General features: G+C 40.1%; 1 protein-coding gene and 1 long non-coding RNA gene across 6 annotated transcripts in view; one reads left to right on the forward strand and one right to left on the reverse strand.

Annotated features, from left to right (window-relative positions):
- LOC133233634 (uncharacterized) overlaps positions 1 to 12,255 on the forward strand; it is a 171,385-nt gene extending 159,130 nt beyond the window's left edge. The window contains exon 3 of the long non-coding RNA XR_009731785.1: positions 9,808 to 12,255. This is a non-coding gene — a long non-coding RNA (uncharacterized LOC133233634). The remainder of the gene's footprint in view (positions 1 to 9,807) is intronic.
- GHR (growth hormone receptor) overlaps positions 1 to 18,870 on the reverse strand; it is a 310,301-nt gene that overhangs the window by 66,458 nt on the left and 224,973 nt on the right. The gene's annotated exons all lie outside the window — the stretch shown is intronic.

An 18,870-nucleotide genomic window follows, 5' to 3' on the forward strand; every position in this document is an offset into this window, starting at 1 on the left:
AGAAAGTGAAAGTGAAAGTCTCTCAGTAGTGTCCAACTCTTTGTGACCCCATGGACTGTAGTCTATGGAATTCTCCAGGTCAGAATACTGGAGTGGGTAGCTGTTCCATTCTCCAGGGGATCTTCCTAACCCAGGGATTGAACCCAGGTCTCCTACATTGCAGGCAGATTCTTTAGCAGCTGAGCCACTAGGGAAGCCCACCTACCTGAGTCAGTTTACCTGGTTTGAATTGCCACTTTGTATTTAGCGATGTGTGCTTTGAACAAGTCCTCATTCTCCTGTGCACCATCTCCTCATCCATTAAATATGGATAATAGTAGGATTGTGATGAGAATTACTGATTTTAAATATGTAAAGTGTTTCAGTTCTGTTCAGTCGTGTCCAACTCTTTGCGACCCCATGAATCACAGCACGCCAGGCCCCCCTGTCCATCACCAACTCCTGGAGTTCACTCAGACTCACATCCATCGAGTCCGTGATGCCATCCAGCCATCTCATCCTCTGTCGTCCCTTTCTCCTCCTGCCTCCAATCCCTCCCAGCATCAGAGACTTTTCCAATGAGTCAGCTCTTCGCATGAGGTGGCCAAAGTACTGGAGTTTCAGCTTTAGCATCATTCCTTCCAAAGAACACCCAGGGTTGATCTCCTTTAGAATGGACTGGTTGGATTTCCTTGCAGTCCAAGGGACTCTCAAGAGTCTTCTCCAACACCACACTTCAAAAGCATCAATTCTTCAGCACTCAGCTTTCTTCACAGTCCAACTCTCACATCCATACGTGACTACTGGAAAAACCATAGCCTTGACTACACAGACCTTTGTTGGCAAAGTAATGTCTCTGCTTTTGAATATGCTATCTAGGTTGGTCATAACTTTTCTTCCAAGGAGTAAGCGTCTTTTTGTTTCATGGCTGCAGTCACCATCTGCAGTGATTTTGGAGCCCAAACAAATAAAGTCGGACACTGTTTCCACTGTTTCCCCATCTATTTCCCATGAAGTGATGGGACCAGATGCCATGATCTTAGTTTTCTGAATGTTGAGCTTTAAGCCAACTTTTTCACTCTCCTCTTTCACTTTCATCAAGAGGCTTTTGAGTTCCTCTTCACTTTCTGCCATAAGGGTGGTGTTATCTGCATATCTGAGGTTATTGATATTCTCCCGGCAATCTTGATTCCAGCTTGTGCTTCTTCCAGCCCAGTGTTTCTCATGATGTACTCTGCATATAAGTTAAATAAGCAGGGTGACAATATACAGCCTTGACGTATTCCTTTTCCTATTTGGAACCAGTCTGTTGTTCCATGTCCAGTTCTAACTGTTGCTTCCTGACCTGCGTAAAGTGTTTAGCACATAGTAAATAAGATGTAAATCCCATTATATTAATAAAGTATTTCCAGGTGGTAAATCTGATGATGGATGTCTTCAACACTGGAACTGTAAACAATCTGTCCCTGCCCCCTTCAATTATTACAAACCTTTCCTTATAATTCTGCATCAAATAATAACTTTGCCAGTGTTTTATGAACTAAAATATTATCTCAATTTCTTCTTAATGTAATAACCCATTTTAATAACCCATTCTGGCCTCTGTAATGTGAACAGTAGTAAAACTCATTTGGGTCAGTGAAATCATAGGGTAAGAAAAAGAGGAGAAATAAAAACGTGGTCTTTAAAAGCAGGCACTCATTAGATCAGAGACCCCATCTGACATGCTAGCCATAACTACCATATGCAGACTGTAATTTTGAAAATTCATGCTGTAGCAGTGTCATCATTTTTAAAGACCTACTTTTAAAGACCATACTTTATTTTTTAAGGTCAAAAAACCTGAGTTCAGAATTTGAAGTCTGAAAGCTCAGAATTCCTTATAGTTGTCACAACTCCCTGTGCTACAGAATCTAGTACATTCATCTTGTCTGGTATAAGGAGTGGGATGTGAGCAACATTTTACTTCTTTTGGCAGAGAGTTTACCAGAGTCTAATTGTGAACTTTTCTTTGGCCAATAACTCTTGGTTTATGACTTGTAATTTGAAAGCTATGTTATCAGCACAGTTATACAGGAAAGGAGCACTTAGAAATTTCTCTTTTTGAATAAGTCTAAATAAAAACAAACACAACTGAATAATGTCCATATAGGTCATTTATAATAAAATTTAAAACAGTGCTTTTTTCTTTTGCACTCTTTTGGGTTAATGTTTTTAAATCAAGAGTTTTTTTTTTTAATTTAGTTTTTTAAATATAAATTTATTTATTTTAATTGGAGGTTAGTTACTTTACAATATTGTTTTGGTTTTGCTATACATCAACATGAATCCACCATGGGTGTACACGTGCTCCCCATCCTGAAACCCCCTCCCACCTCCCTCCCCATACCATCCCTCTGGGTCATCCCAGTGCACCAGCCCCAGGCATCCAGAATCATGCATCAAACCTGGACTGGCAACTCATTTCATATATGATATTATACATGTTTCAATGCCATTCTCCCAAATCATCCCACCCTCGCCCTCTCCCACAGAGGTCAAAAGACTGTGCTATACATCTGTGTCTCTTTTGCTGTCTCGCATACAGGGTTATCGTTACCATCTTTCTAAATTCCATATAAATGTGTTAGTATACTGTATTGGTGTTTTTCTTTCTGGCTTACAAATTCATGGTTGATGCAAATATCCTATCAGTTTGAAAACACATTTTAAAAATACTTGTACTGGGACATAATGCTTAAGTTGAAAATATAGCAGAAGTCCTACCAAATGAAATCAGTTAATATAACTTTCCCTTTTAATTCAAAACTACATCCATCTCTGGATTGATAATATCAGTCTAGAAAAAGTTTTTGAATAAACACGTTTGCTGGACAGATGAGAGAGAGAGAATAAAAGAAATTGAGGGGCAGAGAGACCAGAGAGTGAGAACAGTTCAGGGACTTCCCTGGTGGTCCAGTGGCTACGACTCCCCACTCCCGATGCAGGGGGCCTGGGTTTGATCCCTGGTCAGGGAACTAGATCCTGCATGCTGCAACTAAGACCCGATACAGCTAAATAAATAAATATTACTAAAAAAAAAAAAGAACAGTTCAGCATGTCACTCGAAGGAGTATGTCTCTCCTACTTCTCATAGCTCCAGGATACACTACAACCCAGCTGAGAGAGAAATGTGCCTCTTGGTCCATGTGTGTCTACGAACTTGTGGTCCCTGACCAGCTCTTCTCAATTCCTAACTGGTAAAAGGCTACCATGCACTAAGCTTTCTGTTTCATTCTTAGCACTGCACAGGGTATCCACTCAAAATCTGGTTCAGCCTTGACAATCTGGAGGTTCACTAACCTCTCTTAAAATTTTTAAGATGATGGAAGGCCATAGAAAGATCAGAGATGTGGCTGGGTGGATCCTGAAGGTCACTTGGGAGTAAACCATCATAAAATAAAGACTTGGCCTTTCAGGTGTGAACCAGACACACTTTGGGGAAACATGTGAGTGGTGTGATTTCTTTAGGATTCAATTATAGGAAGCCCAAGCCTTGACAACGTTCATGAAAGTCTCCTAGAATCACTTTGAAACAGGAAGGAAGGGGACAGGACACAACCTTTAAAAAATGATATAGCCATAGGACATGACAAAGACTGGTTACAACCAACCGAGTCCAAGACGGTGGAAGATTCGACTTCCAGTAGACCTTGAGTCTCATTACATGCTCATTATAATACACTAGCATGCTAAATGGCACCCTCACCGGCACCATGACAGTTCTGAGGTCAACCATAAAAGGCCAAGCAGTGGGCAGAGGCCCAATTCCTGGAAATCTCCATCCCTTCCCACAAATAACTGGAATAATCCTCCTACTCATTAGCCTATGAAATTACCCAGCCCATAAAAATTAACCATGCCATATTTCAAGGCTCTCTCACCTTCTGAATGGCCCACACTCTGTCTGTGGAGTATGTTTCTCTCTAAATAAATCCACTTCTTATTATCACTTCATCTCCAAATTCTTTTGTGACAAGGTAGGAACCTCAAATTCACTGGGAACAACTCAAAGGGTCCTTACTACCCATGCAGGATTGCTAGAATGGAGAAATAAGGAAAATCCTATTTGCTTGATCTCTTTCCCCTATTTGACAACTCCACTTTCAGCAAAGTCCCTATGGAGCAGGTTAGATACTAAGTCCACTACATTCCAAAGAAGGCCTATAACCATTTAAAATCACCTTGGAGTTAATGGAGTTAATGGTTGTAAACTGGCAGTGGCTCCTTGTACTCACAAATTTACAGTACTTGGAAACATGGTCAGGATAAAGGCTATGTTACACACTTATTTGGGGCTTCTCTGGTGACTCAGATGGTAAAGAATCCTCCTGTAGTGCCCAAGACCCAGGTTTGATCTCTGGGTTGGAAGCATCCTCTGGAGAAAGGAATGGCTACCAACTCCAGTATTCTTACCTAGAGAATTCCATGGACAAAGGAGACTGGTGGGCTACAGTCTGTGGGGTTGCTAAGAGTCGGATATGACTACTTTTATACACTTATTTGGGGCATTTGGTTCAGGGTCTCAAGAGGACAATTACAATGACAGCAATATATGGCACACTTCAGAAAGAAAGACTTCCATATACTGTATATTATCATCAGATTCACTAATATCATACATTGTATTTCAACCATTAGCAATTGATGTGATTACAAAGTAATAAAACTTATCATTTTAATAATTATGCAGGCATTCATATATTTAAATAACATTATCTTTAAAAGTGAGTACCTTGGGAAGCTTTAAATAAATCCCAATGAGGTTGTTACTTTCTTCTAAAGGAATTATCTTTAAATTAATTCATGAGTCACATAAGCAAATCAGTCCTATTACATTTTAGTCTGAACCAATCTAATTTAGCAATACTGTGAAAGTTTTGGGAGCAAATAATTTCATTATCTGGAACTGCCTGGTACTGGATTTTCCTGTCCATGCTTGCAATGTCCCCAGGCAACTGCAGATAACTGGGGTAGTGAATATAATGGAAGTATTTCAGTGTCACTATTGTTCTCTGTAATATCATCTCCAGTAAATTTATATGGCCTCTTGTATGACTTTGAGTAACATCATGGTGTAAGGAAAATGGGGACAAAAAGTCCTCAAATAAATTGTAAGGCTTCAGGTTTAAGGCTTCATATCTCCTCTCTTTCCAACCCCTGGCCCCGTAACCATTCACTCCCTAGGCCATTTAGGATAGTTTTATGCTCTTAATGGAGGCTCAGTGCATGCGTGCATGCCAAGTTGCTTCAGTTGTGTCCAACTCTTTGCAACCCTATGGACTGTAACTTGGCAGGCTTCTCTGTCCATGGGATTCTCCAGGCAAGAATACCGGAGTGGGTTGGCATGCCCTCCTCCAGGGCATCTTCCCAACCCAGGGATTGAACCCTGTCTCCTGCACTGCAGCTGGATTCTTTACCCACATATTCTCAATACACTAGGTTGAAGGTTGAAACTTACCTTTCTAGTTTTTTCTTCCTCCTGAACCCTACATTTCTTAAAGAAAAGGACTCCGGTATCCCCCCTGGCTGGCTGGCTCACCATCAAAGTAAACAGGATTTTCAGAACATTCTCCATTTCTCAACCTGTCACACTGGTTTAGAGCAGTCAAACCAAATCCTTGTAGTGAGCTGCTTTATTTTCAAATCTCTGTGAAAATCATCTCTACTACATGCCCAGGATCACGCTTTTTGGATTTAATTATTTTTACCAGTTCTGATAAATCATTTCATCTCCTGGCTGTTCTTTTTGCGCAAGAGGAGTTTGCTTTTCCAGGGTGGGAAACAAGGCCCAGGGAGTAGACCATAATTTTCCAGATGTCTGTTTTCAAAAGCCCTTCAAAGTGAACCAGCCTGTTTGGCTTTGTCTTCTCTTTAATGGGTTTTTATGGCTTCTATTACTTTGAAAATATCATATGCCCTGAATCTCACTGCTTTGATAATTTCCTCTTTTTCTGAATCTTTATCTTCAGTTCATTTTTCCCAAATTCATTAAAGTATTTTGTTTATTTTTAAATTAATTCTATTATTTTACAAATATTCCTTATTTCATTGATAACATTCCAAATTAGTGCCCCTTTAAAAAAATACTCTCAAGGACCTCAGATCTTGCATTTGGTGTATTTATATACTATCCCCCTGTGTTAATGAAATGTTAACGACTTCCTACACCACGTATTTTCAGAGCTGGATACAAAAAGAAAGGAAACTAACGTTTGTGGAAATTTTTATGCATGCATACGAGGCAGGTAGCATTTAACCTTGTTTACTGATCAGCAGCGTAAGGCTCACAGGTTAAGTGATTTGTCCAGAATCCCACAGCTAGGAAGTAGCAGGGTCAGAGTGCCAGCCACGACTGACTGACTGATTCAGAGCCTAAGTGCTCAGGTGAGCTTCTCAAAGACTGCTCCTTTCAGGGTTCACTTTTCAGGTACCTCTCTTATTTGAGGGAATTTTTAGGAAAATCACTTGTGCTCTTTGAACCTCTCAGAAAAGATTATCATTACTGATTCCAAGAACAAGAAATATCGGTCAGGTTTAAGAGACAGGACTTAAGTGCTAAAGGCATTCCAGGTTGTCCTAAGTTTGTTGAGGCAAAGTCCAAAACAACCCAAATCATAGAGCTGCCACTCAGGTACAGGAAGTATTTCTATTTTTTTCTACTACTAGAAGGCAATGGCACCCCACTCCAGTACTCTTGCCTGGAAAATCCCATGGATGGAGCAGCCTGGAGGGCTGCAGTCCATGGGGTCGCTGAGGGTCGGACACAACTGAGCGACTTCACTTCCACTTTTCACTTTCATGCATTGGAGAAGGAAATGGCAACCCACTCCAGTGTTCTTGCCTGGAGAATCCCAGGGACGGGGGAGCCTGGTGGGCTACCGTCTATGGGGTCGCACAGAGTCGGACACGACTGAAGCGACTTAGCAGCAGCAGTAGCATTTTTATTTCTCTTCATTAAAAATAGCAATAATAATAATATTACTATTATATACTGTATCACAGTATAGAATATGTAACATACAGAACGTATAAAATATATTCTATGTATACACTATGTTGTTGTGTTGTTCAGTTGTCGAGTTGTGTCTGACTTTTTGGGGAAAGAAAAGCCATAGGGAAATAAAACTCATCTCAAAATTTTGAAGTAAAAACTCCAAAAGCTATATTCAAGGAAATACCACTTTGGGTACTTGATGTGCCTAATGTAAAACCCTTTAGCCAGGAGCGAAGAAGGAAAGGCAAGCGTGAGTGCTGGTTTTTCTAAGCTAGTTTCCTGTGATTTTATCTCTGCTTCCTTCCAGTTGGTGAGCTTCTTTGCTCTTCGTTATACTTGCACGTAATACTTGCATGTAAAACTCCTGGGAACATATGAAAATTAGATTTTCCTTTTATTTTTACTTTGGCTCTTGATTTTATTACACTATTAATATCATACTACAAAGTGCTCAGTGGCAGTTGGCTAATTAGTCTTATTCATATTGAAAAAGGACCATAATCCCATCTGAAACTTTGCACAGTGAAGCTCAGTGTTTTCTACTCAGACAGTTCTCAACCATAATGATATAATTATACCATTTTCTCAGCAGCATCACCCACATACTATAATTACACTCAAAGCTAAGGCTATGTTTATAGTGTACTAAAGAGGATGGAATTGTTTCATTTTAAGTGATTCATTTACCTCCTCTGTTGGTAACAGAAATGCGTGGTAATGGAAAGAGTCATGGTTTAATATGCTTCTCTGAACAACAACTTCAGACACCAAAAAAAAGATAAAGCTCCCAAACCCCAATATGAGAAAGTATGGGGAACATGATTTCTAGTCTGGTTACCACAATGACTCCTCATTTGAAAATCTAGGAAGGACAAGGGAATGCAAACTAGCATGCGGGCGGCCACTGTGGGGTCTTGGGAGGCTCTCAGTTGATCTGCCTGGTGCAGGACAACCCCACTCCATCAAGTCAGTTTGCAGGACTGACACTGTGGCTCCAAGCCTATAGGATGACGACTCATCTAAGCACAGGGAAGTTCCCTGTGGAACCTGCAACCATTTGTTCCTTTATGGATGAATGAATGAATGGATATATCATTCATATCCACTATAGGCTAGTTCTATATGCCAAGTGCACCGCAAGAGACGAAGCAGAAATCACTGTTTTCTTGGAACTCAATTCCAATGAATTTTAGATCTGTCTTTTGCTTATTTACTTGAGTGAGTAAAAAGTTTTATAGTTGATTTACAAAATTTTGCTAGCTTCAGGAGTGTAGCAAAGTAATTGGTTATACATATACATGTATACACACATACATATATTCTTTTTCAGGTTATTTTACATTATAAGCTATTATAAGATATAGAATATAGTTCCTTATGCTATACAGTAAATCCCTATTGCTTATTTTATACATAGTGGTGTATCTGTTAATCCCATACTCCTAATTATCCCTCCACTCCCCTTTCCCCTTTGGTAACCACAGATTTGTTTTATATATCTGTGAGGCTGTTTCTGTTTTGTAAATAATTTCACTTGTATTATTTTTTCAGATTCTACATCTTTTCAGATTCTTTGTCTGAATTTCATTTAGTGTGATAATCTCTAGGTTCACACATGTTGTGAATGGAAATATTTCATTCTTTTTCAGAGCTGAGGAATAGCCCACTGTGTATATATACACCATATCATCTTTTTTCATCTGCTGATGGACACTTAGGTTGCCTCCATGTATTGGCTACTGTAAACAGTGCTGCTATGAACACTGGTGTGCAGGTATCAGAAAGCTTTTATTTTTACTGTGGGTGACATAGGCTCACCCATATTAGCTTGCATGAAAAAATGCTAGTCCACCATAGATTGGAAGCACCATTTTCTTGACATATGGGCATGGACCCAACCTGGCAAAGAAAGGGATGATTGGAACAGTCTGGTGTTAGATGTTCTGGGGTTCATTTGTAATCAGCTAAGAGAGAACACCCATTGCTCTCCGACATTGATGAGGTAGAGATGGCCACTTCATTTCCAGTATTTCATCTCCTCTAACTGGCTTGCCCAAAGCCTGTGGTTGAAAATGTTTCATAAAATCTTGACTTTCTTTGACTTTTCTTGCTCCATGGAACCTTAAGTACAGCAGGAGTAGAAGACAGCATTGTGGGAAACCATAAAGGATCGCTTGATGGGCAGATGTATATGTGTAGGTATGTGGCTCATGGTTCTGTTTTAGGAATTATTTCTCAAATGTATGGGGTTTCCTTTTCTTTTTAGAACAGCTAAATTATGAACTGATTTTCGTAGCTTTCAGGCCAACAAGCAGATGCCTGTGTTATAAATGATTCCTTTCCTTGGTTCTGATACATCCAACAGCTGAGCCTAAGCCGCTTAGAAGTCAGGCAACAACACGAAGGGGACTGAACAGTCTTTGAAATGAAATTCCATTATTTTGGGTTTTCATTTAGATCTCCTCCTATTTATATGGGCTTGAATGACTATGCTATCTTCAGAGCTCTCAACCTCTAAGCCCCTGACCTAGGACAGCAGGGAAGAAGTAGAGAGGAGGCAGGTCGAGTGGCATGGACAAGGGCAGGGGTGGCCATTTTTCAAATATGTCCTTCAGGCTTGTAAATGTCAAGCCTTAAAGCTGGACCTTCAAGAACAAGTATCTTGAAGGTAGAAATAATAGACTGCATTTAGAAAACTGCAACTAACTGGTTCTATTTTCTGTCCTCACTTTTTGGTTTGTGATTTAATCAAAAGCCTGTTGGTTATTTTTCTTTTCTTTTTCTTCTTTTAGGAGTGGCAAGAGGCTAATTCAAACGGGAAAGAATGTAAATACTCCATGGCCATGCCATCTTGGAATCTCTCTAGGGACACAGCAATGGTCACTGTAGTTTGACTTCAGCTCTAGGAAATTGCTTGCATCAACATTGAACCTCTAGCAGAAGTTGCACAAGCAAATTCATCATGGTAGATGACAGCAGCAATGAAAATTTCAGTCCAAATTGAGCTCAAATACATCCTAGAGCCACAATCTTAAATTCTAGACAAGTCATTTTCCTTGCCACTTGAAAACAGAGTATCATCTTTCAATATGAACCATTTAGGACCACACACTTCAACACAATTAATGTCTAGTTAGCTAGAACTCAGTATTTTCTGATTTTCCCATAGCAATTTTCTAAACTAATATGTTCATATAAGTGCCTTTTCCATATAAATGCCTTTTCATTGAATTCTGGTCACCAGTAAAGCTAATTCATGGTTTCCACTGGGGTTGTGAATTATCTCTACTTGGGGGTGGGGATGGGTATCTCTTCATGAGGGATTGCTCCATTTTTATTATGGAATTTGCAAATACATAAAAATAGAAATCGTGATTTTACTATGGTCCTCACCCAGCTTAAACAATTGTCAGCATTTGACCTATCCTGTTTTGTACATTCTCTGCCTTTGTTTTTAATCATCTGCTTTCACCTATAGCTACATACATATGTATCTTTAAAAGCTAAGGACTCTCTCATTAAAAAATAATCTAATATTATACCTAGCAAATTAATAATGACTCCTCAGTATCATCTAATACACACTTTGTGCTCAGATTTCCAAAAATATCTCAAAAAATGTCTTTTGGCCATTTGTTTGAATCAGGATACAAACTAGGCCCATGCAATGTCTCAAGTATGTCCAAATCCATAATACTTCTCAGTTTTTTGTTACATCATTGTTTTGGTTGAAGATAATTTTCTTTAGGGTTTATGCATTCTTAATGAGTCATTTAAGATATCCCTCTTATTCTGCTATTTTCTATAAACTGGCAGTAAGACCCAGAGGCTTATTGAGTTTATCTCTAATGGAAAGAATCCATCATGGGTAGCTGTGAACTCCTGTATCAGGGACATATTATATCATATGATGACAAGACTTATCTATGTTTGAAATGTTGTCAGCCTGATTAATCTAGAATATAGCAATTTTTATCATTTACTGATGATCTTGCCCAAATCATATGTCATTGGTGGTGGTGGTTTAGTCATTAAATTGTGTCTAACTCTTGTGACCCAACTCTTGTAGCCCACCAGGCTCTTCTGTCCATGGGATTTCCCAGGCAAGAATAGTGGAGTGGGTTGCCATTTCCTTCTCCAAATCATTATGTCATTAGGGCTTCTAAACTGGTGATTTCTCTAATCTGCCACTTTAGCTGCATTTATTAGCTAAGTATGTCTAAATGAGGAACAATAACAACCAAAAGAAAACAACTTTCCTTCACCTTGAAATGCAATTCATATAAAAATTCAAGGTAATTTCTTATTTTCCTAATGTATCAGTTTTTATAACAATGAGTAAATACCCTAGTAACTTTCAAAGGTGACCATTTTTTAAAAAGTTTCATTATGAACTTACTGATGATTCATGTTTTGATGCAATTTTTAGGGGACTGTAATGATAGGAATAGAAAGGATGAAGTCATTTCATCTTTTTTCAGTTATTCTGAGCTGTTTTCAGATAAAAAGCTCACTGTGTAATCTTGGCTAACTTTCCTCTTTCCATTCTCCGTTTTTCCTCTCTATCACCCTACTATTTTACCAGGCTCCCTCTATAAAAATGGCTGGAAGCAAGCATTGAGACCAGATGATATCTAAAAATCCATGTATATATACAAATTCTCAAGGCAAACCCCTGTGGGTTTTTTTTTTTAAGTTAAAAAAATTTAAAAATATGTATTTTTTTTTAAATTGGAGGATAATTGCCCTGTGGGTATTTAGTGAGGGATTCATATATACTCAGGGAAGGGTAGGTACAGATACCCACAATCTACATATTTGATCCAAGATCTACATGTTTGATTGCTAGACCCACACCATGCCCACAGCATTGAGCACAGCTGCAGAGGTGTCAGTCACTAGCAACCGTGCTCCTTTGAACACTAGTGGCCACTGGGGTAGCAGTAGGTAATGCTTTGAAAAGAAGTTCCCTGGCCAACTATTTTCAGGAAGTGCTGTGGTTCTTTTATTTCTTTTGGATATTCACAATGTGCCCAAACAGACAGATTAGAGACTCTGAGTGGTTTTGTAATGAAGAACCCTGTTTAACTTTGCATGTTCCAGCATTTCCCAAGCACTGGAAACATGGTAGGCTAAACAGTTAAGGCCAGAGTTCTTTGCAAGGGTGTGTGAAGAATATTAGTGGAGGAAATTAAAAAAAAAAAAACACCACCTTATGCTACTTCATATAAAATAGATAAGCAACAAGGACCTACTGTATAGCACATAGAACTATGTTCACTATCTTGTAATAACCTATAATAAAAGAGAATCTGAAAAAGAATCTGAATGTGCCCTTAGTTGCAAAATAGGTCTTTGCAGATGTAATTAAGGTAAGGATTTCAAGATAAGGTTATCCTGGGTTAGGGCTCTAGATGGAAATGATGGGTGTCCTTATAAGACAAAAGAAGACCAGACATAGAGACACAGGGAGAAGACCATGTGAAGATAGAGGTAGGGACTGAAGTAATAAATCTACAAACCAAGAAACACCAACAATCACTAGGAGATGAAGCTAGAAGAAGGAATAAATTCTCAGAGAGTCCAGAAGGAATCAACATTGACGTCACCTTGATTTTGACTTCTGGCTTCCATAAACGTGACAGATTAAATGTTGTTGTTTTAAGCTCCTAGGATTAGGTAATTCGTTACACAGCTGTTTCAGGAAATAAATACAATATGCCTGAATCAATGGAGATTGACTCAGGAGATCTGTGGTAGATGGCATTCATACTTACTGAAAATGTCCACAGCTGATTCTGATGGACATATATGCATCAAGAACCACCACTTCAGGGCCCTGGGGGTTGACCTGCTTATATTGACATCCTGTTGGATTTAGTCACCTGATGTGATGAGCTGACTCATTGGAAAAGGCCTTGATGCTGGGAAAGATTGAGGGCAGGAGAAGAGGGCAACAGGGGATGAGATGGTTGGATGGCATCACAGACTCAATGGACATGAGTTTGAGCAAGTTCCGGGAGATAGTGAAGGACAGGGAAGCCTGGCATGCTTCAGTTCATGGGGTCGCAAAGAGTTGTAAATGACTTAGCAACTGAACCACAGCAATGGAATTTAGGCTCTTGCTGTGACTCCAGTGGACCAATAAAACTTTCTGCTCTTTACCCCCAAGTCTGTTTTTCAGACTTGAAATGAAATGCTATCAGGTCATCCCTTAGGTAGTACACTGGAAGTAGTTTTTATAGATGGTGATGATGGTCAAGGCTGCGTGAGTAGAAAGAGGACTACTCGTCAGTAGGTTCAAAGGGAGGAGACGAAGATCAGCACTTGATCATCCAATTAACCAAGCAGATCTCACTGGAAGGGAGTCTCATTCTGCAGCCTGAATAAGGTGGAGCTTTCTTTCTTTCGGTAACTTGAGAAACCCTGGTCTCCTATGACTTCAAACCCTTCTAGTTCACTTATAATCCTTCTAGACTCAGTTGCCTTCTTTTTCTCAGCTGCCCAAGAAGGCTGCTCCTTTTATCTCCAGCTTCTATTCATCTGAAAACACCTTTCTTTTCCCAACTGTTCTCATTTTAGTGCTTAGCTTCCCTGGCTCTCTGGATCTGGTCTGCCCTCTCAGTCTTTGATTTATCCAAAGGAGTCAGAGATGTCTCTCCAGTCCTGTCCAGAGCTGATGATTCATAAATAAGGCACCTGCTCTTAAAAATACCTCCACAAGGAGAAGTTTGCCAGTCAGGAAAGAGCTGATGTATGCTCTTCTGGTTTTCTGGTTTGACAGCTTCTCATACAGAGGCTGACTAGACCCTAGGAGGTTATTTGCTCATGGTTTATCCAAGATTATCCAGTCAAAAACTAACTTTGGGAGAAGGTACCAAAGAAAAATTTCAAAATTTTTGCCCCAGCTGGTTCTTCAGCCAGGAAGGGTGAAGTGTGATGATCGTGGATAAGATGGTGAAGGAGATATTCCTTCTCCTTATAAACCACAGAGGTCCTGATTTAGCTCTTGGAGCCAGCCACAGTTCACCTGCTACCCAGTTCAAACAGGCTGTCAGAGGCTAGACTGGGTACTTAACCATTAGTTAATATATTATTTGTTGCTGCTGTTAAACTCGATTTGGGGAGCCTCCTTATAGCTGAACTTCTGAAGCAAAACTAAATTTTAAGTTAGGGACTCCAGGGACTTATAAATGTATACATATAAAAGAATCCTAGCAATAAAACAGTACTTGATTATTACCAAATGACTCATCCAGGCAGTAAATGTTCTAAAAGCTCAAAGAAAGAAGCTTAGGCCTGAGTTTAGTTCAGTTGGGGGTAAAGTTGCCCTTTGGAAAAGTAGAAAAAATTTGTCGTAATCACATATCTTTTCACTGTCTGGACAGCTTCATGGCTTCTAGAACTAAGGACAGTCTTTTTCAGGGGAAAGAGGAAGAAAAGGAAACAACCTCCTACAGGGTGCCAAGTAATGTGGTAAACATTTGATCTAATCCTGCCCCGGGGCAATCCTGAGGCAAGACAGTGAAGCAAGGAAGTCAGCTTCCAGGCTGCTCTGTCCTCCTCTTGCCCACCACCTCCTTGTTGGGGTGTCCGTCTTTCTCACCTGGTGCCCACATCTCATCCTCTGAAGTCTGGCAAGCCCCTCAGTCCCTTCCTCTCAGTAAGTGCCCCATGGTCTCCCAGCTCTAAAGGGCCAGCCTGACCTATAGTCTGTCTAGTCAAAGCTATGGTTTTTCCAGTAGTCATGTATGGATGTGACAGTTGGACTATAAAGAAAGCTGAGCACCGAAGAATTGATGCTTTTGAACTGTGGTGTTGGAGAAGACTCTTGAGAGTCCCTTGGACTGCAAGGAGATCCAACTAGTCCATCCTAAAGGAGATCAGTCCTGAATATTCATTGAAAGGACGGATGCTGAAGCTGAAACTCCAATACTTTGGCCACCTGACGGGAAGAATTGACTCCTGGGAAAAGACCCTGATGCTGGGAAAGACTGAAGGCAGGAGAAGGGGACGACAGAGGATGAGGTGGTTGGATGGCATCACTGACTTGATGGACATGAGTTTGAGCAAGCTCCAGGAGTTAGTGATGGACAGCGAAGCCTGGCATGCTTTAGTCCATGCAGTTGCAAACAGCTGGACATGACTAAGTGACTGAACTGAACTGACTTATAGTCCAGGTTGAAGTGCTTACAGAAGAACATGAAGAAAGCAGGGCTTCTCAGATGAGGGTCTTCTGGGATATGAAGTTTTGTTCTTTTTTTTGTAAAGATAAGTGACAATGAAAAGGCATATTTCTAATATTAAAATTTATTTTTTAAATAATTTTTTCTCCAACGGGCATTCTCTGGAGTCTGTGAGAATTTTATTACCTTAAAAAATATACTACTTGAAATAGAGCTACCATATGGATGCAGCAGTCCCACTCCTGGGCATATATTTGGAGAAAACCATAAGTTGAAAAGATTCATATACCTAGTCGTGTCCAACTCTTTGTGACCCCATGGACTGTAGCCCACCAGGCTTCTCTGTCCATGGGATTCTCCTGGCAAGAATACTGGAGTGGGTAGTCATTCCCTCCTCCAGGGGATCTTCCTGACCCAGGGATTGAATCCTGGTCTCCTGCATTGCAGGCAGATTCTTTGCCATCTGAGCCACCAGGGAAGCCCCTTTCTTTTTTCACTTTCAGTATTCATAGCAGCACTATTTACAATAGCCAGGATGTGGAAGCAACATGAATGTCCATCAATGGAAGAATGGATATAGAAGATGTGGTATATATAAACAATGGAGTATTACTCAGCCATAAAAAGAACAAAATAAGGCCATTTGCAGTGATATGGATGGATGTAGAGATTATCATACTGAGTGAAGTCAGACAGAGAAAGGCAAATATGATATGATACTACTTATATGTAGAATCTAAAAAAAATGGTATAAATGAAGATATTTACAAAAAACAGAAATAGACTTACAGATGTAGAAAACAAACTTAAGATTACTAAGGGGAAAGTGGGGGTAGAAGGGATAAATAAAGAATAACTAGAGTCCCCTATAGTACAGGGAACTCTACTCAGTACTCTGTAGTGACCTATATGGGAATAGAATCAAAAGAAAAGAAAGAAAGTTAGTCACACAGTCGTGTCTGACTCTTGCGATCCTATGGACTGTAGCCTGCCAGGCTCCTCTGTCCATGGGATTTCCCAGGGAAGAGTACTAGAGTGGGTTGCCATTTCCTTCCCCAGGGGATCTTCCTGACCCAGGGATCAAACCTGGGTCTCCTGCACTGCAGGCAGATTCTTTACCAACTGAGCTACAGAATCCAAATAAGAGTGGATATATGTATACATATGACTGATTCACTTTGCTGTACAGCAGAAATTGACACAACATTGTAAATCAACTACACTCTAATAAAAATTAATTAAAAATATACTACTCAATATGAGATATATTCTACTAGATTCAGCATCCTTCTTATCCTCCTAGAAAGTATAAATACAAGAAAAGCTCTGGTGACTGAGGTGAGGAGGTAGATGGGATGCTTAAGGGCAATAGTCCTAGTAGCAGCAGCAGCAAGAGTAAAAATAATAAAATATCTAATTTTTATTCCATGCCTACTTTGTGCCAGGAATTTTCCTATGTACCTATCTGCTTCTCAAAATGAGCCTCTGAGATAGATGTCAATATCGCCATTGACAGATAAATCAGAGTCCACAGCATGTCAGCAGTATGCCAGGTGCATACACACATAACAACTCATGTTCTCCAGCTCCCTGACCTCCGAAGTCCTCATGGCACAGCTTGGGACATCAATTGCAACCAATAATAGAATCTGTACAATCACTACTGGTTTAGAACAAACACCTCTAATACTTTTGTAGGACCTTTTTGTCTGCTTTTTCCTAGGAGAAAGAAAAATGGCAGAAGAGAAAATGCGTTTGCTGCTCTCAGATTTGGGAAATGATTCTCATCAGTGTTAGTGTTGTGGAGAGGATGCTAAACTCAAATGCCATGAGATCTAAACTAACACTTCCCTCTCTACCTTCCTTCTGCATTTGCTCTCAAGTCTCTCCTGGAACTCAGTATAATATTCGTTTAACCAATAGTCATTTTGAATCAGGCCCTGTTTATGTTGTGGCAGAAGAGAGTAGGGCATATAAAGATGAGGGAAGACCAAATTCTTTCCCTCTGAAAGTGAAAGTGGAGAGTGAAAAAGTTGGCTTAAAGCTCAACATTCAGAAAATGAAGATCATGGCATCCGGTCCCATCACCTCATGGGAGATAGATGGGGAAACACTGGAAACAGTGTCAGACTTTATTTTTGGGGCTCCAAAATCACTGCAGATAGTGACTGCAGCCATGAAATTAAAAGACGCTTACTCCTTGGAAGGAAAGTTACGACCAACCTAGATAGCATATTCAAAAGCAGAGGCATTACTTTGCCAACAAAGGTTCGTCTAGTCAAGGCTATGGTTTTTCCTGTGGTCATGTATGGATATGAGAGTTAGACTGTGAAGAAGGCTGAACACTGAAGAATTGATGCTTTTCAATTGTGGTGTTGGAGAAGACTCTTGAGAGTCCCTTGGACTGCAAGGAGATCCAACCAGTCCATTCTAAAGGAGATCAGCCCTGGGATTTCTTTGGAAGGAATGATGCTGAAGCTGAAACTCCAGTACTTTGGGCACCTCATGCGAAGAGTTGACTCACTGGAAAAGACTCAGATGCTGGGAGGGATTGAGGGCAGGAGGAGAAGGGGATGACAGAGGATGAGATGGCTGGATGGCATCGCCAACTCTATGGACGTGAGTCTGGATGAACTCCAGGAGTTGGTGATGGACAGGGAGGCCTGGCGTGCTGCGATTCATGGGGTCGCAAGAGTCGGAGATGACTGAGCGACTGGACTGAACTGAAGAGTTTACAATCGAAGGGAAGTTACCATATGGACACAGGCCACCTGTGTTCAACCAAAAGATGTACAACCTCAAAAGCTCTTGGAATTCAGAAGAAGAAGAGTTTTAGTTCAGTTATTTTTGGTTTAAATGTGTATCATTTCTTATTGCATACATTTGCCATTTCTCTGGGGTCTGCTTGACAGGAGCACAGAGCTGCTCCTGGAAATGTTTGCTCTCCCATGAACCCAAATTTGGAGGGCTGAAACTATTGATTATGGAATATTAAGTGAGGAAAAAAGAAGAGTTAAAGGCTGCTTTTCCATAACACCCGAAAACGAAAAGATAATCTATAGCAGTAAAGACACGAATGTTATCTAAGAGCATGTTGAGGACACACAAAGCCCATTCATCTGAACAGTAACATCTACTACGATGAGGTGGGGTTTCTGGCTTATGAGTCTTTCATGATGCACAATTTCCTAACAGGACAGTCTCCTGTCTTTATTCTTCAGTGTGGATTCAGTGCTCAGTGGCAGCAGTCAGCTTATGGATGATCCGCAAACCCACAAAGTCAAGCCTGCCCTCAAACTGGAGCTGTGTGTTGTTGACTGTAGCTCTTCATAAGATAAATGTTATGTGATAATGATGACACGTCTCAGACAGTTCAGTTGCAAACTATTGCCTATTCAATCCATCACCAAGCATTTACAGATGCTCAGCTTTCATTTTGTGGAATACCCATAATGATAGAAATGTATAAGTCCACACTGCTTGGTAGATACTGTTAATCTTACTTTACAATAGAATATGTATTTCAGAGGAGGTGACTGTGAAGGAAATTCATAAAATGCATCTGGGATTCTCATTAATGTTACCAATTGAAGACAATTTTCTATAGGAGACTAAAAAACAACAACGAATTCAAACATGATGACTAAAAATACCTTATTACAGAAACAA

This window comes from Bos javanicus, chromosome 20 (assembly GCF_032452875.1).
Source record: "Bos javanicus breed banteng chromosome 20, ARS-OSU_banteng_1.0, whole genome shotgun sequence".
Lineage (NCBI taxonomy): Eukaryota > Metazoa > Chordata > Mammalia > Artiodactyla > Bovidae > Bos > Bos javanicus.